This window comes from Danio aesculapii, chromosome 1 (genome assembly GCF_903798145.1).
Source record: "Danio aesculapii chromosome 1, fDanAes4.1, whole genome shotgun sequence".
Lineage (NCBI taxonomy): Eukaryota > Metazoa > Chordata > Actinopteri > Cypriniformes > Danionidae > Danio > Danio aesculapii.
Window position 1 is genome coordinate 13582089 of NC_079435.1, and position 22109 is coordinate 13604197.

The following is a 22109-nucleotide window of genomic DNA, read 5'->3' on the forward strand; positions in this document are numbered from 1 at the left end:
CACCAAGGCTAATACACACACACACACACACACACACTGGATTAAAGGCTGATTTAACTATGGTTGAGGCTATTCAGAGCTGTCACATATCCCATCTTTCGCATGCAGAAGTAGCGCAACTTGCTCATGCTTTCCAGGCGCACCTAAAGAATGGCATGAGTGCACCACGAGTCAATCGATCAGATCCATCAGATCAGATTCATACTTTGCACACACTTTGTACACATTTTCTACTCCAAAGAGAAAATACAAAAGGAAAATATCAAATAATTTTGTAATATAGTTATCAAAAGTGCCATTCAGACAGAGGTTGAGCAGCCTTTGACCACATATTTTCTGTTTAATAGGGAAAAGCAAATATTGTTTTTTTTTATTCCTATATTTGTTTATTTATTCTATCATTCATTGTTCTGTCATTTATTTTCAGTGTAAAATTATTACTTTCATTTAAATGGCAAAAACTTTTTTCATTTATTTTTAGGTCCAAAGAGAATTTTAACTATTATTTTTATTATTTTGTGCCATATTAATTGGTTACTGAGCAGTATTCAATTATTTAAAATATAAGGGGTTTTCATGTCATTTAGTAAACTAGTAGTGATTTAAAATTAATACTAAAATTTGCGTGAAACTGTATCATTTTGAAAACATTTTCATCTAAACGTGAAGCTTAAAAAAAAAAAAAAAAGAAAAAGAAAAAGAGCAATTCCAGCATTATGGATGTGACATTTGCAGTAGAAACGTAAAACAGAGAAAGTAAGACAGAGAAAGTATATGTTAACATTATATTGAAACATCAGCTTATATTTTCCAAAGCTACTAACCACAGAGTTATGGGATCAGAAAAATATTAATCTATAAAAAAAATTTGATTTTAAATGAGGAAAATAAACATGCGTTATGGATGTGACCAAAAAAAGACAAGTTTACCCTGCGAGTTTACAGAAGACAACATATTATGTAGAAATTCTGTGAATTAAACTGCACAACCCAAAAGAAACAATACTCATCAAAAAGGATAGAAGTTGGCTCTCTATAGAACAAAAATGAATGATTTTATTTAATTTACATTTTTGCATTCATGAGGAAAAGCTTGGTAAATCAGATATAATTGTTTAAAAACACTGACAGAGACATTTTTGAGTATTTTTACAGTACTGTAAAATACAAGCCTACTCAAAAAACCTAGACAGGGTTTCGCTATTTTGGTAAAAACTTAATTTTTTTTTTCATGGCAAAGTTGATATTTGCATGGAATTGCTCAAAAGCCTTAAGCTGAAACTTTAATTTAAAAATTATTTGATAAATGTAAAGAACGAAACAAATTAAAGTCAATTATTATATTTGCGTCCGTTTTTTAATACTTTTAATGTATCCATGCTGACTAAAAGTATTTATGTGTGCTTGCAGAATGGAAAACTCACAAGCACAGCACAGAGTTCTGTTAGATATCCCAATAAAGCAAACACAGAACGAGAAATGAACACGTCAGATGAGGCAGCCATTTCATTTTTTTGGGGGGTCATTTAAAGCGTGGTTTCCTTGCATGGCCCCACTCTCTCTCCTCCTGAAGCCACACTTGCATTCTGACATTCTCAGATTTCAGCGTTTGCAGTGTGAGAGGCCAGTGTGCTGTGCTCTAATGGCATTCAGCATGGCCGTCGAGCCTTCGCCAGCCCGGCCACCACAGACATCTCTCTTCATGCACGCACACCCACCAACACCGTTGCCAAGGCAACCCCGACCGACGGGCCCTGGATCTACAACAGCCTCAAAAAAAAAAAACACAATCTGGAGGAAGACTTAGAACACATAGTAGAGATGGATACTTCCACACATATTTCTATAGAGTTTGAAGAAACAGAAAGGGCTGGAACTGGCAAAAAGCTACCACAAATGTAGTTTAGAAAAGTTTACACATATTTCAGATTTCAAAGATAACACAAATTATTATTATTTTTATTAAATATTATAAATTATTATTATTTTAAATGATGTTATATAGCAAAAATTAGCTTCTTTTTCAAAATGTTACAAGATATTACTTATAAATGTAAACATCGATATCAAAAAAGTGTATGAAGCATTAGAGAAACCTGGAGGAAGTCTTAAACTTTTGTGAAGAGTATGCATGTTGTGCATTCAAGCTCCGATTTTTCCACTTCCTTCTCAGAAATGGACTAACATTCCAGAATGCTCTCATACTTCCTGTTCAGCCTTGAGTAAGTGGAAATTAGACGGAGGTAAAAATTAAAAAAATTACAAATTAAAAAATAAGGGGGGGTGGGGGGCAATGCGATGAGATATGCAGCTAAATCTGGAATAAATGCATATACTACATCAGTCTAATAGAATGAGACAGGAGAAATCTCAACAACTGAAGAAAACACTCTTTGAACACGCACACAAATAATGAGAAAACTACTGCTTCAACAATGTGGCCAAAGAAAAAACTATAACATTACACAATTGGTATAATAGAATACTAATGAATTAAGAAAACAAACGTGTTAATGTTTCACGTAAAAAAAGCAAAAGGATCAGAATTTTTTCATTTATTTTTTCCCATTTATTACTGTTACGTTCAATAAATATCAATCCAAAGCTTGGAGAGAAGGATAAAGAGAAACTATCGATCTATCAAACTACTTTAAAAAGCTTAAATACATAAGAACAATTATATAGTCAAAGTAATTAATAATATTTAATAATTAAAACCAATTATATAATGTGAATATTGTTATAGCAAGGTTTAAATATTTACCTGCATATTTACCCTTGGTATTATTATTAATAAACATATCTCAAATGTTAAGAAAGAAAGAAAGAAAGAAAGAAAGAAAGAGTTAATGGTAATAATGGTTAAAATATATAAATCTATTTTTATAATGCTTAAGTAAAAATGTTTTAAAATCAAGATAAAATCTGAAAAAAAGTCAATGAAAAGTTTAGTCTTCTAAATAATGCCAACCACAGCATGGTTCAAGTGACTCAATTCCGATTTTTACCATGTGGCACAGATCGGATTTGGCCCATGTACATGCAAGTAGAAAAAAATTACATGGATTGGGATTTACTCAAATCAGATTCAGGCCTTGTTCATAGGTGGAAATGTGTCTATTATGAATCGGATGCGTACCCTCGTGTCTGCAGTGTAAGCAGGTAGATTTTCACCTGTCAATGTGAGTTGCGCTTTATCAAAAACCATAGCAAATGACGTCAACTCTGACGCTTTCATTTCGGAACAGACTTCAGCAGAGCCGCAAACATTAAATCTCATACACGAGGACTAAAAAAAGCTTTTATATTGTCATGTAGCACAAGTATATAAGCATGATTAATGAGCAAGAGAGAGAGCGCAACATATTGCATACATCACGCCATGGACATTACATGAACATGCCTACTGGTTTAAAAAGGCCTAGATTAAAAGAAGATGGTCAAAAGAGAACTTTTCTGTCATAAACTAAAGTAAAAAATAAAATAAATAAAAAAATAAGAAATAAATTAAACCCTGCGAACAGATTAAATACAGGAAAAGGCGCTCTTTTATTATCAGCTGTCAATAAGCCTTTGCCGTGTGCTGTGTAAATGCAGACAATTATATAGAAGTCACTTTTAAAAGATGATGTAAGCCAGACATCGAATAAATAAACAAACAAATAAATAAATAAATAATCGGATGCAGTCACAAAATCAGAATTGACCATCAAGACCTACAGTGTAAATCCGTCCCCTAAAAGCAACATCCCTATTAAATGCATCTAAATTCCAGCATTCAAACTAGGGCTGCTCGATATTGAAAAAATCTAATATTGCGATATTTTTTTCCAGTGATATATTGCAATACAAATAGTTTCACAAGATGGTTTGAATAAGTCTATTTGCCTTTTTTGGGGGGTGGGGGGTCTAACAGTATTCAGGTATCGAAATTAATTAATCAATGCTAAAAAAGCTTTTTTTCTTACTTTGCTTGGTCTCATTTCTTGTCCAAATATCTAAAGTTCTTACATCAAGTAAAAATATCGTTTTGTTTTCACATTCACAAGAAATACGGGAAAATGAAGAGTTTTTCCTCAAAAACAAGCAAAACTGTCTGCCAATAGGGTAGGATAATCTTGTTTTCAGTCTGAATTCAGTCAAATTCCATACAAAAAATAAATTCAATTAAATCTTTGTTACACTTAACAACATTATACTTTTTGGGCCCCACATTTTTAAAACTCAGTTCAAGACCGTATAAACACATTGCAAATGATAAACCTTCACTCTGTTATGCACTGTAAAAAGTCATTAGTTACTTAAGGTGAGAAAAACCATTGCCTTAAAGCAACAAGTTGACTTAAGAATAAGTGAACCTTTTGTAACTTGGAACTGTTAAGTTGACTTAATTTTAATAATTCTGCAAAATCACTTTTTTATATAAAGGCCCAATTCTACCCCTTAGCCCTTCCCCTTACTCATCGTTTTGATTGTCCACGTGAAGGGGTAGGGCTGTCCCAATTGTCTTTAGCTTGAAGGTGTAGGGCTAAGGGGAAGGGCTGGATTTGAGCTTTTTGCGGTGTCTTGTATAATGGTAATGTTGTTTTCAGGTGTTTAGATAAATGAATATGGCCAGAGTGCAAATGCACAGTAGAGTTACGAGCTTATTGCCACATTAGATCGTTATGCTAACATGATACAGTATATGCCTTCAGAGATTTCCTAAAGATGAATACCAAAAAAATAACGCAACTGGAATCACTACAGCGGTCGCAATTGTCCATCTCATGTGAAGCAAGAGATCGCGATGACATCTGATGACGTGTGCAGGTGTTGTGTAGTGCTGTCCCAATTCTAAGAGGAAAAATTTGAAGGTTAAAAAAAAATTTGGGATTGGGTCAAAGTTAACTAATAATTTTTTTACAGTGTGGTTAAACCTAGCGGGTTTAAATCACGTGTTCTGTAGCTTCTGGTCAACTTCAATTCAGACTCGACATTGCATTTCCTGCATATCCTGTGACTATTGCAGATGTGCATGTGGCCACATCAATGAAGACACAATATATTGCACAGCCCTAATTCAAACTTAGTTATTCACTTAGATTCCTTCTTTCAATCACATTAAAACTATAGCAATCATTACTAGTTTAACCCTGGGACTATAACTAAAATGTGTAGAAGATGTAAACAGAGACGGAGTAAAAAGATTCAACAGCCAGCAAGCTCCATCTGTATTGCTCAGTGCTACACAAGCAGATCAAATCTTTTCACTGTATATTTCTACGATCCATTACCTCCAAACCAGCACAGCAGTATCAAGGCTACACAGAAAGGCACTCGGGATGCATCCGGCCATTGGTACGACTACAGGGCATCATCAGGAACACAAACAGGCAAATAGAGAAATAGCAGGAGGTGCATAACACACACACACACACACACACAAACACACACACAAGCTGGACGCCACAGAGCCGTGAGGCTTAAATGACTATATGAACTGTGTAATGGGCTGTTTACGGCAGAGGTCCTGCCACCCTTATTCAGTTAAAGCAAAGCTTCCTTAACTCCATTTCCATTTTGCATGGCTCAAGGGCTGTATACTCCCACTTATAAATCATAAAGAGACTGTGCATGTGTGTAGGAGACGTGTGGGCCCGAACACACTCGCGTGCGGCATCATGGTGAAAAGGATTTCTCCGATTTTTCTTCACACAGACAAAAAGAGCTGCTATAACCTTGAAAGCCATTGCCATTGGGTGGAAATAAATAAATAAATATAGTCATTTAAGGCTAGCTGTGGTTTTTGCATCCAAATCCTCGTCTTTACCAATACAGACGGCATTTGAAATTGGTATTAGATGTAGCTTCTGTTAATATAATAACGACGGCTAAAGAGACAGTATAATTTACTGCTGGATACGGCAGCCAGAACAAACAGTCGACATAAAATCCATCAATCTGAAGCGAGTTGGAGGGTTATGAAGAAATGTTTTCATTCCTTATAAAAAGGCTAGACACATGCAAATGTCATTAAGAGCGTACAAGTGATCAATAGGAAATAAATCTACACTGACCGTCCGTTTTTGGCCGACTGTCTGTGGTGACAAAGACACAAACAAGCAGATCGGCCTGTCAATTGTAGATTATCGACTAGCTGCAGTGCTGTCGCAGACTGACTAGCCGTCCAGACGTTCAGTCATCTGGCAGATGCTTTTACACAAAAGCATAGCAGTGAATTCAACCTATACACTGCGCTGCATGAATGGAACTCATGACCTCCAGCGCCGCTAATGCCAGACTCCAGATACAGTTATGTTTCAATGTACAGACACTTCTTCAAATATTACATTGAAGTGTCTCTAAGTTGTATAAATACTTTTTGGTTCCTGGCAGATGAAGGTCTACACAAATGTGCAAAAGAAGGAAAAGAAGTAAAACACTAAAACAATGATTAATGTGTAATAAATATATGTAATGTGCCAAGTAGAGAGAAACATGCATGTAACTAGTCTTAAAGCTTTAGCCGAGCCTTTCTATAAGCTTTTTTAGCATTTTTAAAATTAGGGATGAACACGATACATCGGTGACCATATCTGCCGATAAATGCTATTTTTAATATTATCGTTATCGGTCCGATATCAAAATTATGCCGATATCTTTAAGCCGAGAATAGTACAGAAGTGCCTGCCTCTAACATGTGTGGGTTGAACTTGTTCAGACTTGTCCAGTCCACTATAACAGAGCTTTCCTCACACTGACTACGTTTACATGGACATCAGTAATCGATTTTTTTGCCTTAATCTAATTAAGACAATAATAAAATTCATGCGTTTGCATGAGTTGCTTTTGAAATGTTCCTTTCATGATCCTGTTTTATATGTTATAGCACATAATTCGATTAACGTCATTGCGTCGCTGCACTATTCACATTTCCTCTGGAGTTTCATGTGATTTCGGGTGTTTCATTTTTCATTTGTCGACTTTATCTGCAGTTTGGCACTATCACTTTCATTCAGGAACATTTCATGCATGCCCCCCCTGACAAACGAGATATTGCAACAATTTTCTAAAAGTAATACAATTTGTGTTCAGCTATTCGCTTGTATGGTGTCAAAACACCTCTCAAAACACTTTTTTGGACATTACACATTTGTACACGTTCATTACTGTAGGACGTTTTATTTAAGAACATTTGAGCTAGTTTTAGTTCTTTGTTCTTTCATTTTATTTAAAATATGTTTTTTTTTCTAATTTTTTTTATTTAACCTTTTATTTCTTTGCAACAATCAAGTTGCATGTTAATTTGCTATGCCAAGAAAAGGAAATAATTTATTTTTGGCATGCTGATTTATGTGAAATCGTGAATATAGGTCTTTATAATCACCTAGCAATTTTGAAATCATAGCTTTTTTTGCTTTGAGTAGGCTATTCAGATCAGTTCAAACTTTTATGAATATATAAAAATAAAAACTGTTGTTCCCTGTATAAAAATATAACATTTTGAAATATTTATATTAATCTGCCTATACACATCAGTTATCAGCCTTTAAATCTAAAGAGTTATCAATATCAGACAAAAAAATAAAAATAAATCAATATTGATGCATCCCTAATTAAAATATTTCCCATGGGTTGTTTAATGGCGAGATTTTTACATTTTGTGATGTGAAATGAAATGGTTTTAATAACTAATTTTTATAAACTAAATCATATTTTCTTTGAAATGATGACAGTACATAATATTTTTCTAGTTATTTTAAAAGATACTAGCATTCAGTTTAAAGTACAATTGAAAGGTTTAGCTAGGTTAAATAGTTTAACTAGACAAGTTAGGTTAATTATTTTTTTATTTTTAATTATTTTTAGTATTAAACTTTCTTCAGAAGAAACTGTAAATACTTCATTGCTCTATTACATGTCTCTTGGGAAATATTTGAAAAATAATTACAATTTCACATGAGGCTGAATAATTTTGCGTTCAACTGGTTACACATTATAAGTCAACTACATATATATACACAAATATTAAATATAAATGAGAATGTTTAAAATTAGGGCTTTTTTGAGAGGTGCGCGGATATGCGAAGTATAATATCAAATAATAATATAACAAGTATAAAATAAAATAAAATATAATATAATATAATATAATTCAGCCTTAACAGAGGGGGCCCACGTGACTCCACACATGGTAGGGAAAATAATTGAAAAAAAATTTACCTGGAAAAATTGATCGATTATAGCCGGGGTAGGGAATCTATGGCTCGGGAGCCACATGTGGCTCTTTGACCAAAAATATGTGGCTCTCCAGCTGTTTCCCTTCAATAAAAAAATTATACTGTCACTAAAAATCAGTTTCCTATTGAAGATATAATTAAAACTATCTTTTTATTGTATATTTTTACAGCAAAATGAATAAGAATAAAAGGACATTTCAACCAATGCGCATGTGCAGTGCTGTGGATTAACTTGAATCGGACACCAATAAAGGTTATGCAACTTACATTTCTATGGTAACCTTGTGCACGTAAATTCAAACAACATTCAAGAGTGTTGATGGTGAAAAGAAAAAAAAAATCTCTAAATTATCCTTTCTTAATACATGGACCTGCTCATCATGTGATGCTTATATATTACCAATGGCTCTTTAAAAAATGCATTTGGCAAAAAAATCAGAAATGGCTCTTTGCTGAAAAAAAGTTCCCGACCCCTGGATTATAGGTTCTGAATGTTAATTTCAATTACTTTTTGATTAATCACCCTGCCCTACTTAAAATTAAAGTGTTGCCTAAATAACTAAAGGAAATTAACTAAGAAAAAAAATACTTAAAAACAAAAAGAATTATAAACAAAAAATTAATTCAAATTACAAAAAGAAATTAAAATTAAAAACCAGCTATAGTAATACAAGTTATCTAATAATTACCTAAAGTAATAACACCCACAAAAAATATCAATAGCATCCGTATAAAATCTGTTATCAAATTGAAGTCCATAGGAATCAATTCATGAATCGAATCAAAAACTGAATCAAATGAAGCACCAATCGCTAACACATCACAACACTTATTGGTCCATATTTTAAATTTCTGTAAAGAAAGGTCACGTTTTGATCTTCGATTGGGCTCACATGATGTGATTTCACAGGTCAGAGTTCACCAAGCTTAAACTTTCCAACACGGCTAACTGCAAAACTTGTCACACGAGCCTGCGTTTCCAGTCTGTCATATTCGCATGCATATGAACGGAAGCCTATGGGGCAAAAAGTGCAGTATGACCACGGCTTAATGTGGAAATAACAGGATTCTTTACATGATAGCTGGTTATGATATGGTTTCACACCACAGGACTGATGCAGAGATGTACAGAAACAGGGCCACCATAAACACAGCGTGCTCATGAACTGCTAAGTGACTTCATGTAATTAGTCCATTTATCAGTCAGAAGGAGCTCGTCCCGCACCTGCAGATGTTTCTTCCAGCAGAGATGCGCTTCAACACCTGACTTTAATTTACAAGTCATTTATAAGACCCTGATTAGCTCTTTCAGGTGTGTGTTTAATTACGGCCACAGCTCAGGTCTGCAGGAAAGCGGATCTCCAGCAGCAAGACCAACACCTCTGATCTGATCTATTCTCTGCATGTGATGAAAGCCATATTTACAGAATCTTTTATATGTAAAGGTGGATCAAACGCAACTAGTAGGGATGCTAAAAAGTACTGGTTTCTAATTAATAGATTAAGAACAGTCAGACAGATAGAGAAAGAGAGAACGAAAGGATGGATGGAAGGATGAAGGATGGACCGACAGATGGACAGTTGGATGGACAGAACAAGAGATGGACAGACAGAGAGACAGACAGACAGACAGACAGACAGACTGAAATAAAGAGAGAGACAGAGTGACAGTCAGAAAGTGACAAAGATAGAAGAAAAAAAATGAACCGATAGAAAGAGAAACAGACAGACAAAAGAGACAGATGGACAGACGAAGAGAGATAAACAGACAGACAGAAAAAAGGAGCAAAACAAAGAAAGGGACAGACAGACAAATAGACAGAATGAGACAGACAGACATACAGAAACAAAGACAGACAAAACGAGAGATGGACAAGACAGACAGATAGAGACAGATGAACCGACAAAAAACAGGAACAGATAGAAAGAGAGACAGACGAAAAGACATACAGAGAGACATAACGAGACAGACAGACAGAAAAAAATGACAGAAAAAAAAGACAGAAAGACAGAAGGACAGACAGAAAAACAGAAATGGATATAGACAGACAAAAACAGACCAATAGAAAAAGAGACAGACAGAAAGAGACAAAGACAAACAGTCATAAGAGACAGATGGACAGACAAAAAGACTAAACAAACAGAGTGAGAAACACAAATACAGACAAACAGGGCAAAAATGAGAGATGGACAAAGACAGACAGACAGAAATAAAAACAGACTGATCGATAGAAAGACAGACGTACAGATAGACAGACAAAAAGGGAGACAGAGAAGAGACAGACGGACAGACAAAAAAAACAGACAAACAGACAGAAAAACTAACATAGTGAAATGAACACAAACAGAGACAGACGGACAGAAAACGAGAGATGGACAAAGATGGAAAGACAAAGGGAGATAAACAGAAAATACTGATATAAAAAACAGACAATTGGATAGAAAGACAGACCGAAAGAGAGCGAGAGAGACAGACAGACAGCAAAAAGAGACAGACAGATGAACAAATAAAAAAACAGATGGACTGATAGAAAGAGACATACAGATAGAAATGGTGACAGACAAAAGAGACAGATGGACAGACAAAATGAGAAAAACAGACAGACAGACATAAAATGAGATGGGCATACAAAGACGGACAGACAAAAACAGTGAGACGAACAGACAAACTGACAGACAGAAAAAAGACAGACAGAAAGAGACAAACAGACATAGAGAGAGAAAGAAAATGAGACAGACATACCAAGACAGAGAAAAAAAAAAAAAAAAGAGTGAGATGAACAGACAGACAGACAGACAGACAGACACACAGAAATAGAGATACAGACATAAAGAGAGAAAGAAAATGAGATTGACATACAAAGACAGACAAAAAAAAAAATGGTGGGACGAACTGACAGACAGACAGAAAAAGAGATAAAGATGGACAAACAGACAGAGACCGAAGGAGAGAAAGACTGACGGCTATACAAAGAGAGAGGTAGACAGATAGAAAGAGAGGCAGACAGAAAACAAACACTGGTCTCACTGTAAAAGAACAAGAGTCAAACTAATTTAATCGTGTGTCTCTTTCTCAGTTAAATCAATCTGTATTTTAATTAGTATTAAATAAATCCTTATTTAATGATTTACACCGAATTACCATTCAGCGAGTGCTGCTTATGAATATTTCAGTTTATTGGTGCTTGAAGGCCGTTGCAATGTTTTAATTAACCTGAAAATATGATACAATTCACTTTCTAAATATGAACGTGTTAATTGTAAGAGTTTAGATGGTTAAATCAGTCTTACAGAAAAGGATTCCCTGATCCTAAAACAGCAGTATCAGCTGAAAGTATATTTACTGGGGATTGTCAGTGCATTTAGATCCATTTCTGTCTTTCAGTCTATTCACACTTTTCAATTCAATTCACCTTTATTTGTATAGCGCTTATACAATGTAGATTGTCAAAGCAGCTTCACATAAAAGGTCATAGTAAATAGTAAATAGGAACAGTGTAATTCAATTTGTAGTGTTTAAGTTCAGTTTAGCTCAGTTCAGTGTGGTTTAATAATCACTACTGAGAGTCCAAATATTGAAGAGCAAATCCAACGATGCGCAGCTCTATAGATCCTGAAGCATGCAAGCCAGAGGCGACAGCGGAGGGAAAAAAAAAAAAAAAAAAAAACTTTGAGAGAAACCAGGCTCAGTTGGGCACGATCTATTCACACCTGTAATATTGTTTGCTTAAAGGCTGGTTTATACTTCTGCATGCAGTGATTGGCGTGACCACGGCGCCTGCCTTGGACGTAGTCATTTATACTTCTGCAAGCTGTTTGTGTTGCTATGCAATAACAATTCCGAAATGCTAGCTGGCTTTTATGTTCCTCTTTGTCGAGTTTTTTGATGGGTGTTTTGTTTTTTCTGAACGCTGCCTTAATGTACAAGTAGCTAAAACTCGCTCATTCTGAGGCAGGAGCCGGCGGACATGCAACAACATTAATAATAAGGTGTAGAAAAAACAAAAGTTTACATCTGAAGTACACTTGTAAACACTCGCACTATTGGGTTCACGCGGCTCTCGGTCTTGCCCACACTTGCCACTGCTACCAAGCCAACCAATCACAGAGCTTGCGCTCTGCATTGTTGTAACGTGTAGGTACATTTTTTAGAGGTGCACATCAGCGTTGGCTTCAGCCAATCGTTGTTGCAACCCTATACTGATGTCCATGCGTTTCATTTAGGGCCTACTCACACTATGCTATCCGAACCGTGCCCAGGCCCGTTTCCCGGATCATTTTAGAAGTGTGAGTGCTCTGAATCGGGCTCAGGCACGGTTCACTTGGCAGGCCCTGGCCCAGTTGGAAGAGGTGTGCCAGAGCGGGGTTCACTTGGGCTTTGGCGCGGTACGCTTGTGTGTGAGTGCAAAACGTGCCTGAGCCCGAAACTGAAAGCAAAACGTAACTTTTAAGGGACTGTTTCATATAGAAAGAGTTATTATTAACCATCCTTTCTGTTCAATGAACGAAAACTGTCGTAGATTATTAAAGACGCAAACCCCTCACTGCACGAAAGCTGCGCACCTTCAGCAAACCTCCTAACTCCTGCAGCACGAGGACTTTATTTTGTTTATGACTTTGAGGACTTTGTTTAAGAGCGTCAAAAGTGGCTGATCTGTTCGGCGAAATATTTGACTGCGTGTCACTGCATATCAAATCACTAAAACAATATAACTAAAGAAATATCCTGAGCGAGAGCGCTTCCTGAACAGCACATCAACAATGACGTAAGCGTGCCCAGGCCTGAATATAATGTGAGTGTGTGCTGTCAGGGGAGACGGGAGGGGGGACAAGCGTGCTTTGGCCCGGTTTAAGGCAACTGTACATAGTGTAAGTATTGAACACAGTAAAAACTAGAAAGATAAACAAACAAGCCAAATGTTTCACACAAACACAATCTAAAGGACATCAAAATAAACAAATAATATACAAACAAAGTAGAACAATCAGGATCATTTAACATGTGTCGGCATTGAGATCTCACTATGCGGTCCATACCAACTCTCGCAGGTTAAGATCAATCAAAGGGAATCACATGACCGACAATTGTAACATCAAAATACACCAATACACATTCAAATAATGAAATACAAAATAAACAAAAATACAAGCTGGTCGATCAGCGTCAGCTACAAGCCTTAAGGTACGCTGACATGCACCTCTCAAAAATATTTTAACTACATGTCGCAATGATGCATAGCGCAAGCTCTGTGATTGGTCGGCTTTGTAGCTGTGATCAGAGTAGGCCGGACCTAGAGTCGCATAAATCGGTTAAAGCAAGTGTTTACAAGTGTCGAATCCCATGGAGAAGTTCTTGATGGAAACTGTTGTTTTGTGTTTACCTTATGATTAAAGTTGTTGCACGTCTGCCAATTTCCACCTCAGAATGAGTGAGTTTTAACTGCTTGTACATTAACGTAGCGTTCAGAAAAATCAAAACATGCGTGAAGAAACGACACAGAGGAACATAAAAACCTACTGCCAGCTAGTATTTCGGAAGTCTTATTGCAGAGCAAAACAAACACAACTCGGAAGTATAAATCAGTGTAAATTAAAAAAATGTAAAATATATATACTTTGTTCTGGTCCGCTTAGAAATTAGACTGTCGTTTAAAAGGAATCAAAAGAGATATGCAAATTCACCCATCACATACAAATAAAGGTCTGCTTCAAGAAGGCTATGCCTGTATTTTCACCTATCATCTATTTGAACTCCTACAGAGGAAACACTGCACGATCCAGCAGATCAGCCTGAAAAATGGCCCCAGCGCACAATATCTACCTGTCATAATTCTACATGAGCCTACATGCCAAATAGATAACATGAAGGTCAGCTTTGATAACCTCTTTAATGCAAAAATACCAAAAGCAGGAATTCCTGACCAAGCATTTTAAACAGCATTCCATGAATTAAGGCTGCCCTCAACGACAGAATCTACTGATTTATTAGCAGTCATTCATATTAAGCAATTAGACAACTGATCAAACGTTCATTAATAAACCATTTAAATCATAATAATGAGCTTTTAATTGCCTACACAGGCTAATAAGCAACCAAGCATGCACACAAAGCTTGCCACAGCACATTGGCAGGAAAAAAATGATTAAGGGAAAACCCATAAGAGGGGAAAACCCACATTAAACATTTTAATAACAGAATAATAAACTAGTGATTTTGTCACTTGTGGGCTTAAGAGATGATTTAGGAGACACCATACTCGATCGTCATCTCCACTGTAGTGGATGAACATGCATTATGGATAAACCAAATTTTCTGCCACAACATATCGTTTGTAAATTTTGTTTTTATGGCTGAAAGAGAAAAACTTGACAATATAAGCCCGGAAAAAAAAAGGCTACACTGTGGCTTTCACGTCAGACGTGGAAAGTAATGCGCTATGAAACCCATTCTTTTCAATGGCTTACACAGCAAGAAAGGGCATATTGTTGCTGCGCTGACCAAAGCTCAAGAACAGCTTAAGATGTACAGGTCAAAGATCAAAATAGCTCAATATTCCGCACATGTACATGTATTACCTTATTCTTTGTGTACGAGCGGGCGCAGCCATTTGAATCTTTTTGGCCTGAGACTTCCAGTCTAATTCACTTCCAGACGTTAAAAACAGCTCGTTACACTGCTTGATGTTGCAAACTGATATTTTCTTATTACATGATTCTGCTTTGTCTGTATAATCATGCAAACATTTAATTGTAGAGCAAGTAGTTTGAACGTTTTCTGCGGTTTATTATTCCTAGTCATTACTCCCATAGGCAGCTGAATCGGAAGTTCTAAAACAAAATCGCAAAACTAGCGCACTTCCGCATTGAAGAAAAAGGTCCATACTTATCCATGCATGTCTTGCACATGCTTGACAGAAAAGTAAAGTTCACTCAAATAATGCACAGACAGAACAACTCTGTAGTATGCTTGCTCCTGCTGATTGCAATTGCACTACTGTGCTGTCATGGCAACACTGGTAAAGTGACGCCCCAGGACTCCACATGGTCAATAAAACTTTACTGTTAACAAATGTGGTTATTTTATTTTGTTTTATTATTACAGCTGTTATTATGCTGTAATTATTAAAGCAAGCAATAATTGTTTTACAGCAAGTCATCAAAAAGTCGAAATTCATGCGAAATATGTAAAACATATGATTCGAGTGCAACAGCGCCTCCATCTGTCATGTAATGAACACAGCGATACCGTTTAGCTTTGAAACAGTGCATATCTTAAAAAGATAATAGACTGATTGGTAGGGATGGATACCGAAACCGGTGCTAATTAACTAAAGACCAAAGTATCGATAAGCTCTGATGTTACCGCTATAGGTACTGGAGAATTATTGCTAACTAAACGTTACCTACAGTAGCATGATTTAACTGCCCAACCTTTTCTAATTTGCAATATTTGATATTCATCTGCACTGTCGCCAATCTCACGTAAGAAATTTTCATCATGTTCTGCCCAATGCAACACACAACTTGGTCAAAGAATAACAGGTGGGTGAGCATTTGAATATCCTGCTCAATGTACTGTAACCACTTAGATCACTTGTTACTGACCATCCGTTATGGACAGTGGGACACATTCTTTGCATTTAAAAAAAATAAATAAATAAATAAATCAGCAAGTAAGCGACAAATAAAATTAAGCAGGCAGCTCTACCACAAATGCATGGTATTAACCCACGTGTAGAGGATTTGTACCTAAAACAAACTATTGAAACTGTATCTAAAGGTGCTTTACAGATTCAGTTCAAGTCTGGTGAACAAGAGTTCATGTTTCTGAACTTAAAGCCAGCCTACTGTTCCTCAAACTATTCCTAGAGCTTTATCGCCTTGTCGGAACAGTCCACCTGTGCAAACGAAGGTCATGAACAATGGCTGCAATGATCAGCACAAATCTTCAGCCGGTCAAGGATGTCTGCAAAAGCACAAGTGGTCCAAAAATATCCCAATTCAACGAACCCAAACGTATCACTGAACCCTCAACTGACTTAAACAGCCACCAGGTGTGTAATAATATAACACAATATCATGAAACCTTGGCCTTAAATTACATAGGTTGTAATTTTTAAATAAAAATAAAATGTTTAAATATTATGTAATATTTTGAAAAAATGACCTAAAATTGTAGATGCATTTAAGTTTATTGCTATATCAGCTTCATTGGCTTATAAATCTATATTAAACATTTAACAAGTTAACAAGATAAATATTAGTAATTTTATATAAAGATCAGATAAAATGGTTGAATTAAAAATGTTTATATTTTTAAAAATATATTTATATTTTGTGCTGCATCAGTAAACATGTCTTTAAAAGTTTGTACTGATGAACTATTAAGCCTCCTTCACACTATGAGTGACATATGAGAGAGCGACAAAGGGGCAAAGCGACAAGCGACCGTTCATTTAAACAGAGTGAGACACTTCCGACGACCTCCATCTACGTGTCTATGTACTGAAGTAATTTAACTTAAATCATTTAACTTTTTATTCATGTTTGTAAATACGTTAACATTAACTAATGGACTATTATTTTAAAATGTGATCGTGTGTGAGTTTGGTAAATCAAATATACTGTTTGAAAACATTGACAGAGACTTTTTTTATTGAAGTATTGTCATAAACAAGCCTACTCAAAAAACGTAAATAGGGTTTTTGCTATTTTGGTGAAAACTATTTTTTCAAGGCAAGTTTGACATTTGCATGGAATTGCTAACATAAACATTACAGCTTCTGTACATTTTTGTTAAATAAATACATACAAATAAATTAAATGAGGTTAGTAAAAGGTCTTTTTAATTAAATTTCTTTATCAAAAACATCAATATCTCAATGTGTGCATCTGCAATAATCACGTCGCAGGATTAGATTTATTAAAGATTATTAGAAAAATATTAAACATTATTTTAATATTATTGTGTAAAATTATTTATACAATGATGACCATGTTATTTTAAGTTTAAGTTTGATTGTTAAATGTTTGTATCTGAGTAGTTAAAATAAAGCACCATTTACTTCTTTAACTTCTATTTTGGCTCTGTCGTGTTCATATATGCTTGTAATTTATTTCATTTTATGTTGATCTAAATTAATGAAATTGTTGTGTTATCTGTCACTGTTTGTTAAGCCTGCATTAATGCACTCAGTGTAAAGCTGTACAATTAAACATTAAACATTAAACCCACATGACATGCATGATAAATGATAATAAATTGCATATGTTTATTAAATCTTCGAAGCGCTGCATTTAAATCTGCATTTGATCAAGAGAGATTCAGTTTTTACACTTTTTCAGTTTGTTACAAACAATTAAATAACACAGAAGAACTGAGAGAACAGGTTATAGTTCAGAAATACTGATGTTTATGGTAAAGATTAAAATCACTGCTTAATGAAACTTGACGCTGGTGAATGTTGTTGCAATTACATTGTTTAAGCAGAAGGTGGCAAAAAACAACCACCAAAAATTTATGTCACTGAATAGGTTTTCAAAAATGATGCACCTATATTTTGTGAGCAAATTGTTGAATCATTTATTGAAAATAAATATGATCTGTTGTACAAGATGTTACATTTCTGTATTTAGCATTATCATCGACAGTAGCAAAGATCATTTTTCGAATTGACTGTTTTCTTTTTTTCAGCTGGTTCCTTCTTCATCTGTATTAAAATTACAGGTTCTAAGTTCTGTTTGTTAAAACCAATGGTTTTTGCAGTGAAATTTTTGATACGAAACATGAGATTTGTGATCTGTTACACTCATTATTAGCCCCGCTGTTTATTTTTTCCCCAATTTCTGTTTAACGGAGAGAAGATTTTTTCAACACATTTATAAACAATAGTTTTAATAACTCATTTCTAATAACTGATATATTTTCTCTTTGCCATGATGACGGTAAATAATATTTGACTAGATATTTTTCAAGACACTTTTATACAGCTTAAAGTGACATTTAAAGGCTTAACTAGGTTAATTAGGTTAACTAGGCAGGTTAGGGTAATTAGGCAAGTTATTGTATAACGATGGTTTAAAAAATATGTTTTTTTTATGATTTAAAATATCTAAAAAATGTATAGCTTAAAGGGGCTAATAATTTTGAATTTAAAACTGGTTTTATTCTAGTCGAAATAAAACAAATAAGACTTTCCCCAGAAGAAGAAAAAATATCATCAGACATACCTTGAAAATTCCCTTACTCTGTTAAACATCATTTGGGAAATATATATTAAAAAAAAAAAAAAAAAAAAAAACTTAAAATGGGGCTTCAAAAGTCTATATTTTTACAGATCTTTTTATAGAGTGATGCAAATATAATGAAATTATATTCATATCACAATAGATATTGTAGCAAAACAAAATAAATCGCAATGTCAGATTTTCCAATTATCATGCAGCCCTAGTTCTCATAAATGCTGTTCTACTCAAAGTTTTCACAGAAATATTAAGCAGTACGACTGTTTTTCTGCACCCACTCAGTATAATATCAAGATTTATGAAGAATCATGAAGAAACAAAGTAATAATGCAGGAAATTCAGCTTTACCATACCAGAAATATTTTTAAATATGTCATTTCAAAACCTCTTCAAAGCAAAAACAATTACTTTAATTCTTAAAGTAGACTAAAAAAAAATCACAATATTACTGCATTTACAGTATTTACATCAAATACACACAGCCTTAACAAATCACAAGACCTGACCAGAAATGCATGACACACTCCCAGACTTTTTGAACGCTAGTGTCTGACACACGTAAACACATCCCAGCTGTTGTCGGACATGGATGTGCTAACGCAGGCGTGAAAATAAGATATGTAACTGCACTCACCATGTCCCTCTGTGTCACGATATAGCTGTGGCCATGACTGCACTGACTGCAACTGAACACCGCCAACCGCACAACGATCTAAAAGAGACAGAGAGAATACACTTTTATTAAACACACTCCGAGGGCCGATGCAGCGCCGCCGAGGAAGCGCTTTAAGAGGCAAGAGTAGTGTGTTAACGTCAGATCTGCTGAATGGACTGAGGTAATGGCTTGATTAATAATAGATGGAGGGGAAACTGGATTTTGATTGAATGACACTTGTTTGAAAAAGTATATTATTGGAAAGAGCCGTCAGAATCTTCAAGCTTGTCAAATCCTCTCACACTATGGACTGTAAATGTGTGATTATGAAAGCTGTGATATTTCAGCCAGATCAGCTTTTACTCACTCATGTCATTTAATACCTGTATGACTTTCTTTTTTTTTCACGACGGCAATTCTTGCCACAGTAGTGGCATGGAAATATCAAAACTCATGTTATGAAAAGATGTAATAAATCTATGTTTGACATCAGAGAAAGTAAATGCCATTTATTCTTCTTGTGATTTACTTTGTTTTTTTTAAATGTGAAGAATGTCATTTGAAAGTGGGTACCAACAAAAATGTATTAAAACAATTCTGAAAAACGAATACCTGACATAACAGAACACTGCTTTGGGGATCTCTTAGTTTTATTCATATTTAAAAGTAAACTACAAGAAATATATTTGAGAAAAAAAAAAGTTGATGTCTAAAAAAAAAAAAAATAATAATAATAATTATATATATATATATAATTCACAGAGAAAGAGAGAGAGAGAGAGAGAAAGAGAGAGAGAGAGAGAGAGAGAGAGAGAGAGAGAGAGATGGAGGGATGGAGGGATGGATGGATGGATGGATGGATGGATGGATGGATGGATGGATGGATGGACACTTCTATACAGCTTAAAATGACATTTAAAGGCTTAACTAGGTTAATTAGGCAGGTTAGGGTAATTAGGCAAGTTATTGTATAATGATGGTTTGTTCTGTAGACTATCGAAAAATATATAGCTTTTGTTTTTTAGTCAATAAATGCAACCTTGGTGAGCGCAAGTGACCTTTTTAAACACTTAAACATGTCATTTTGACAAATCTTTAATGAAATTCATTTTGACAAATCTTTGTTTTTGGAACATGTTAGAAATAACACACTGCATGCATTCACACCAGGAAAAAATATTTCATGGCAAGATCAATATAGCATTTATAAATACACATATATATAAATACACATATACACATACATATATACACTTATTGTTTCAAGTAAACTATATAATACAAAAAAAATATATATATAGTATATATATATATATATAAAATTGAGAAAAGTGATGTTAATCGTATTTATTTTTTTATTTAACAAGGAACTAAATTGATCGATTCATGTTACAACAGATTTCCATTACAAATAAATGTTTCATTTCAACATTGAAATTCTGCGATTTTCATATTTTTGATGATAATAAATCACACACGCCAAGCATTCACACCGCAAAAGAAAATGTTCACTGAAAAAACTGATTCAAAGATAATTCCTTGGATTTACTACATTTTTTCATTCATTCATTTTCTTTTTCGGCTTAGTCCCTTTACTAATCTGGGGTCACCACAGCGGAATGAACCACCAACTTATCCAGCACATGTTTTAAGCAGCGGATGCCCTTCCAGCTGCAATCCATTACTGGGAAAACTAATTTTTTTAATTAAGTAATTGTAAACAATTTATTTGGGCTGAATTTAAACAAACAAATTAAGTTGAACATTACTAAATTTAATGTATTTAAATTCAACACATAGAAACTAATTTGCACACATTTATTTCAGTGTAATTCTATGGTGCTAATTTAGCTCTTAACCTGATTGTATTAATTTGTTTACTTGTTTGTATATTTTTCCTAAGTTTGTAAAAAAAAAAATAATGATAAAATATATATATTTAAATGCTCAGAATATTATAGCTAGGATTTTATGCAAGATGTTTGTTTGCTTATTTATTGCATATCTGCAACGCATGGCTATTTCATACCATAATCAGTATAGATAAAAACATATTCTTTAATCATAACAACTTCATATTTCAATAAGAAATGACACACACATACATATTACATAATTATAACAATATAACATTAATAACAGATGATACAAAAAATAAATATATTTTATAAATTTACTGCAAGAAAATGTCAATGATCCAAACGGTTTGATTCGACGGCAGCTTATGGCCAAGGTATTGGTTTGGTTTAAAAAAAGCACACCATGATTAAACAAACAAACAAAAAAAAAGTCTCTTTAACAAGCACAAATATATAGACGCGGTGACCGACCAGGTGAGAGACTCTTCTATTCTGAGCTGGATGAAGCCAGTAAGCCTGAACCTTTCAGTTCAAGAGCAGCTGAATGAATCAGAGCGAAAGAGAAAGCGCCAGTCTGTGTGGGTGTCCCCAAATATAATAAACTCTTCGAAATAAGACATGAAAGAACTTTATCAAAGCTTCCAAACACTGATGCAAACACACGTCGCCCACAGTTAAAAACTGAGCTTCAAAGTCCACAAACAGACAAAGAACACACGATGCGACATTATAAGAAATGACACATTGTTTTGTTTCAAAGTGACACTGTAAATCCCGTTAGGAGCTTCTTCCTCGTCTAATGAAGTCACTTCCTCCTCCAAACAGAAGCAGATCTACTTCAACCAGTTTCATCTATCCGAAAGTCAATAAAAAGAAATATTAAACATCTGGTTCTCGGTCACCGTTTATTCCGGTCAAGTTGATAATGACCATTTTTACATATTTTTGTGCTACTTTTAAAACAAGACAGTACGGGATTGAATTGAATTTTATTTGACAGATTTTACACAAGCTGTACAAGTGTCCCATACATTTTGAAATAAAAACTGTTGAGAATAAAAACAAAAAGCCCTGGGCTTGTTTCCATTGCGGTCCTCGATGTTAAATAAAACAAAGAATGGCTTTAAA

The 22109-nt window shown here is 34.6% G+C and overlaps 1 protein-coding gene across 2 annotated transcripts in view; it reads right to left on the reverse strand.

Annotated features, from left to right (window-relative positions):
* The window catches only part of bcl9 (BCL9 transcription coactivator), a 184842-nt gene that overhangs the window by 28011 nt on the left and 134722 nt on the right, over positions 1-22109 (reverse strand). For both annotated transcript variants that reach the window (XM_056456613.1, XM_056456612.1), the window contains exon 3: positions 19102-19179. The gene's annotated coding sequence lies outside the window, so the exon portion shown is untranslated. The remainder of the gene's footprint in view (positions 1-19101; positions 19180-22109) is intronic.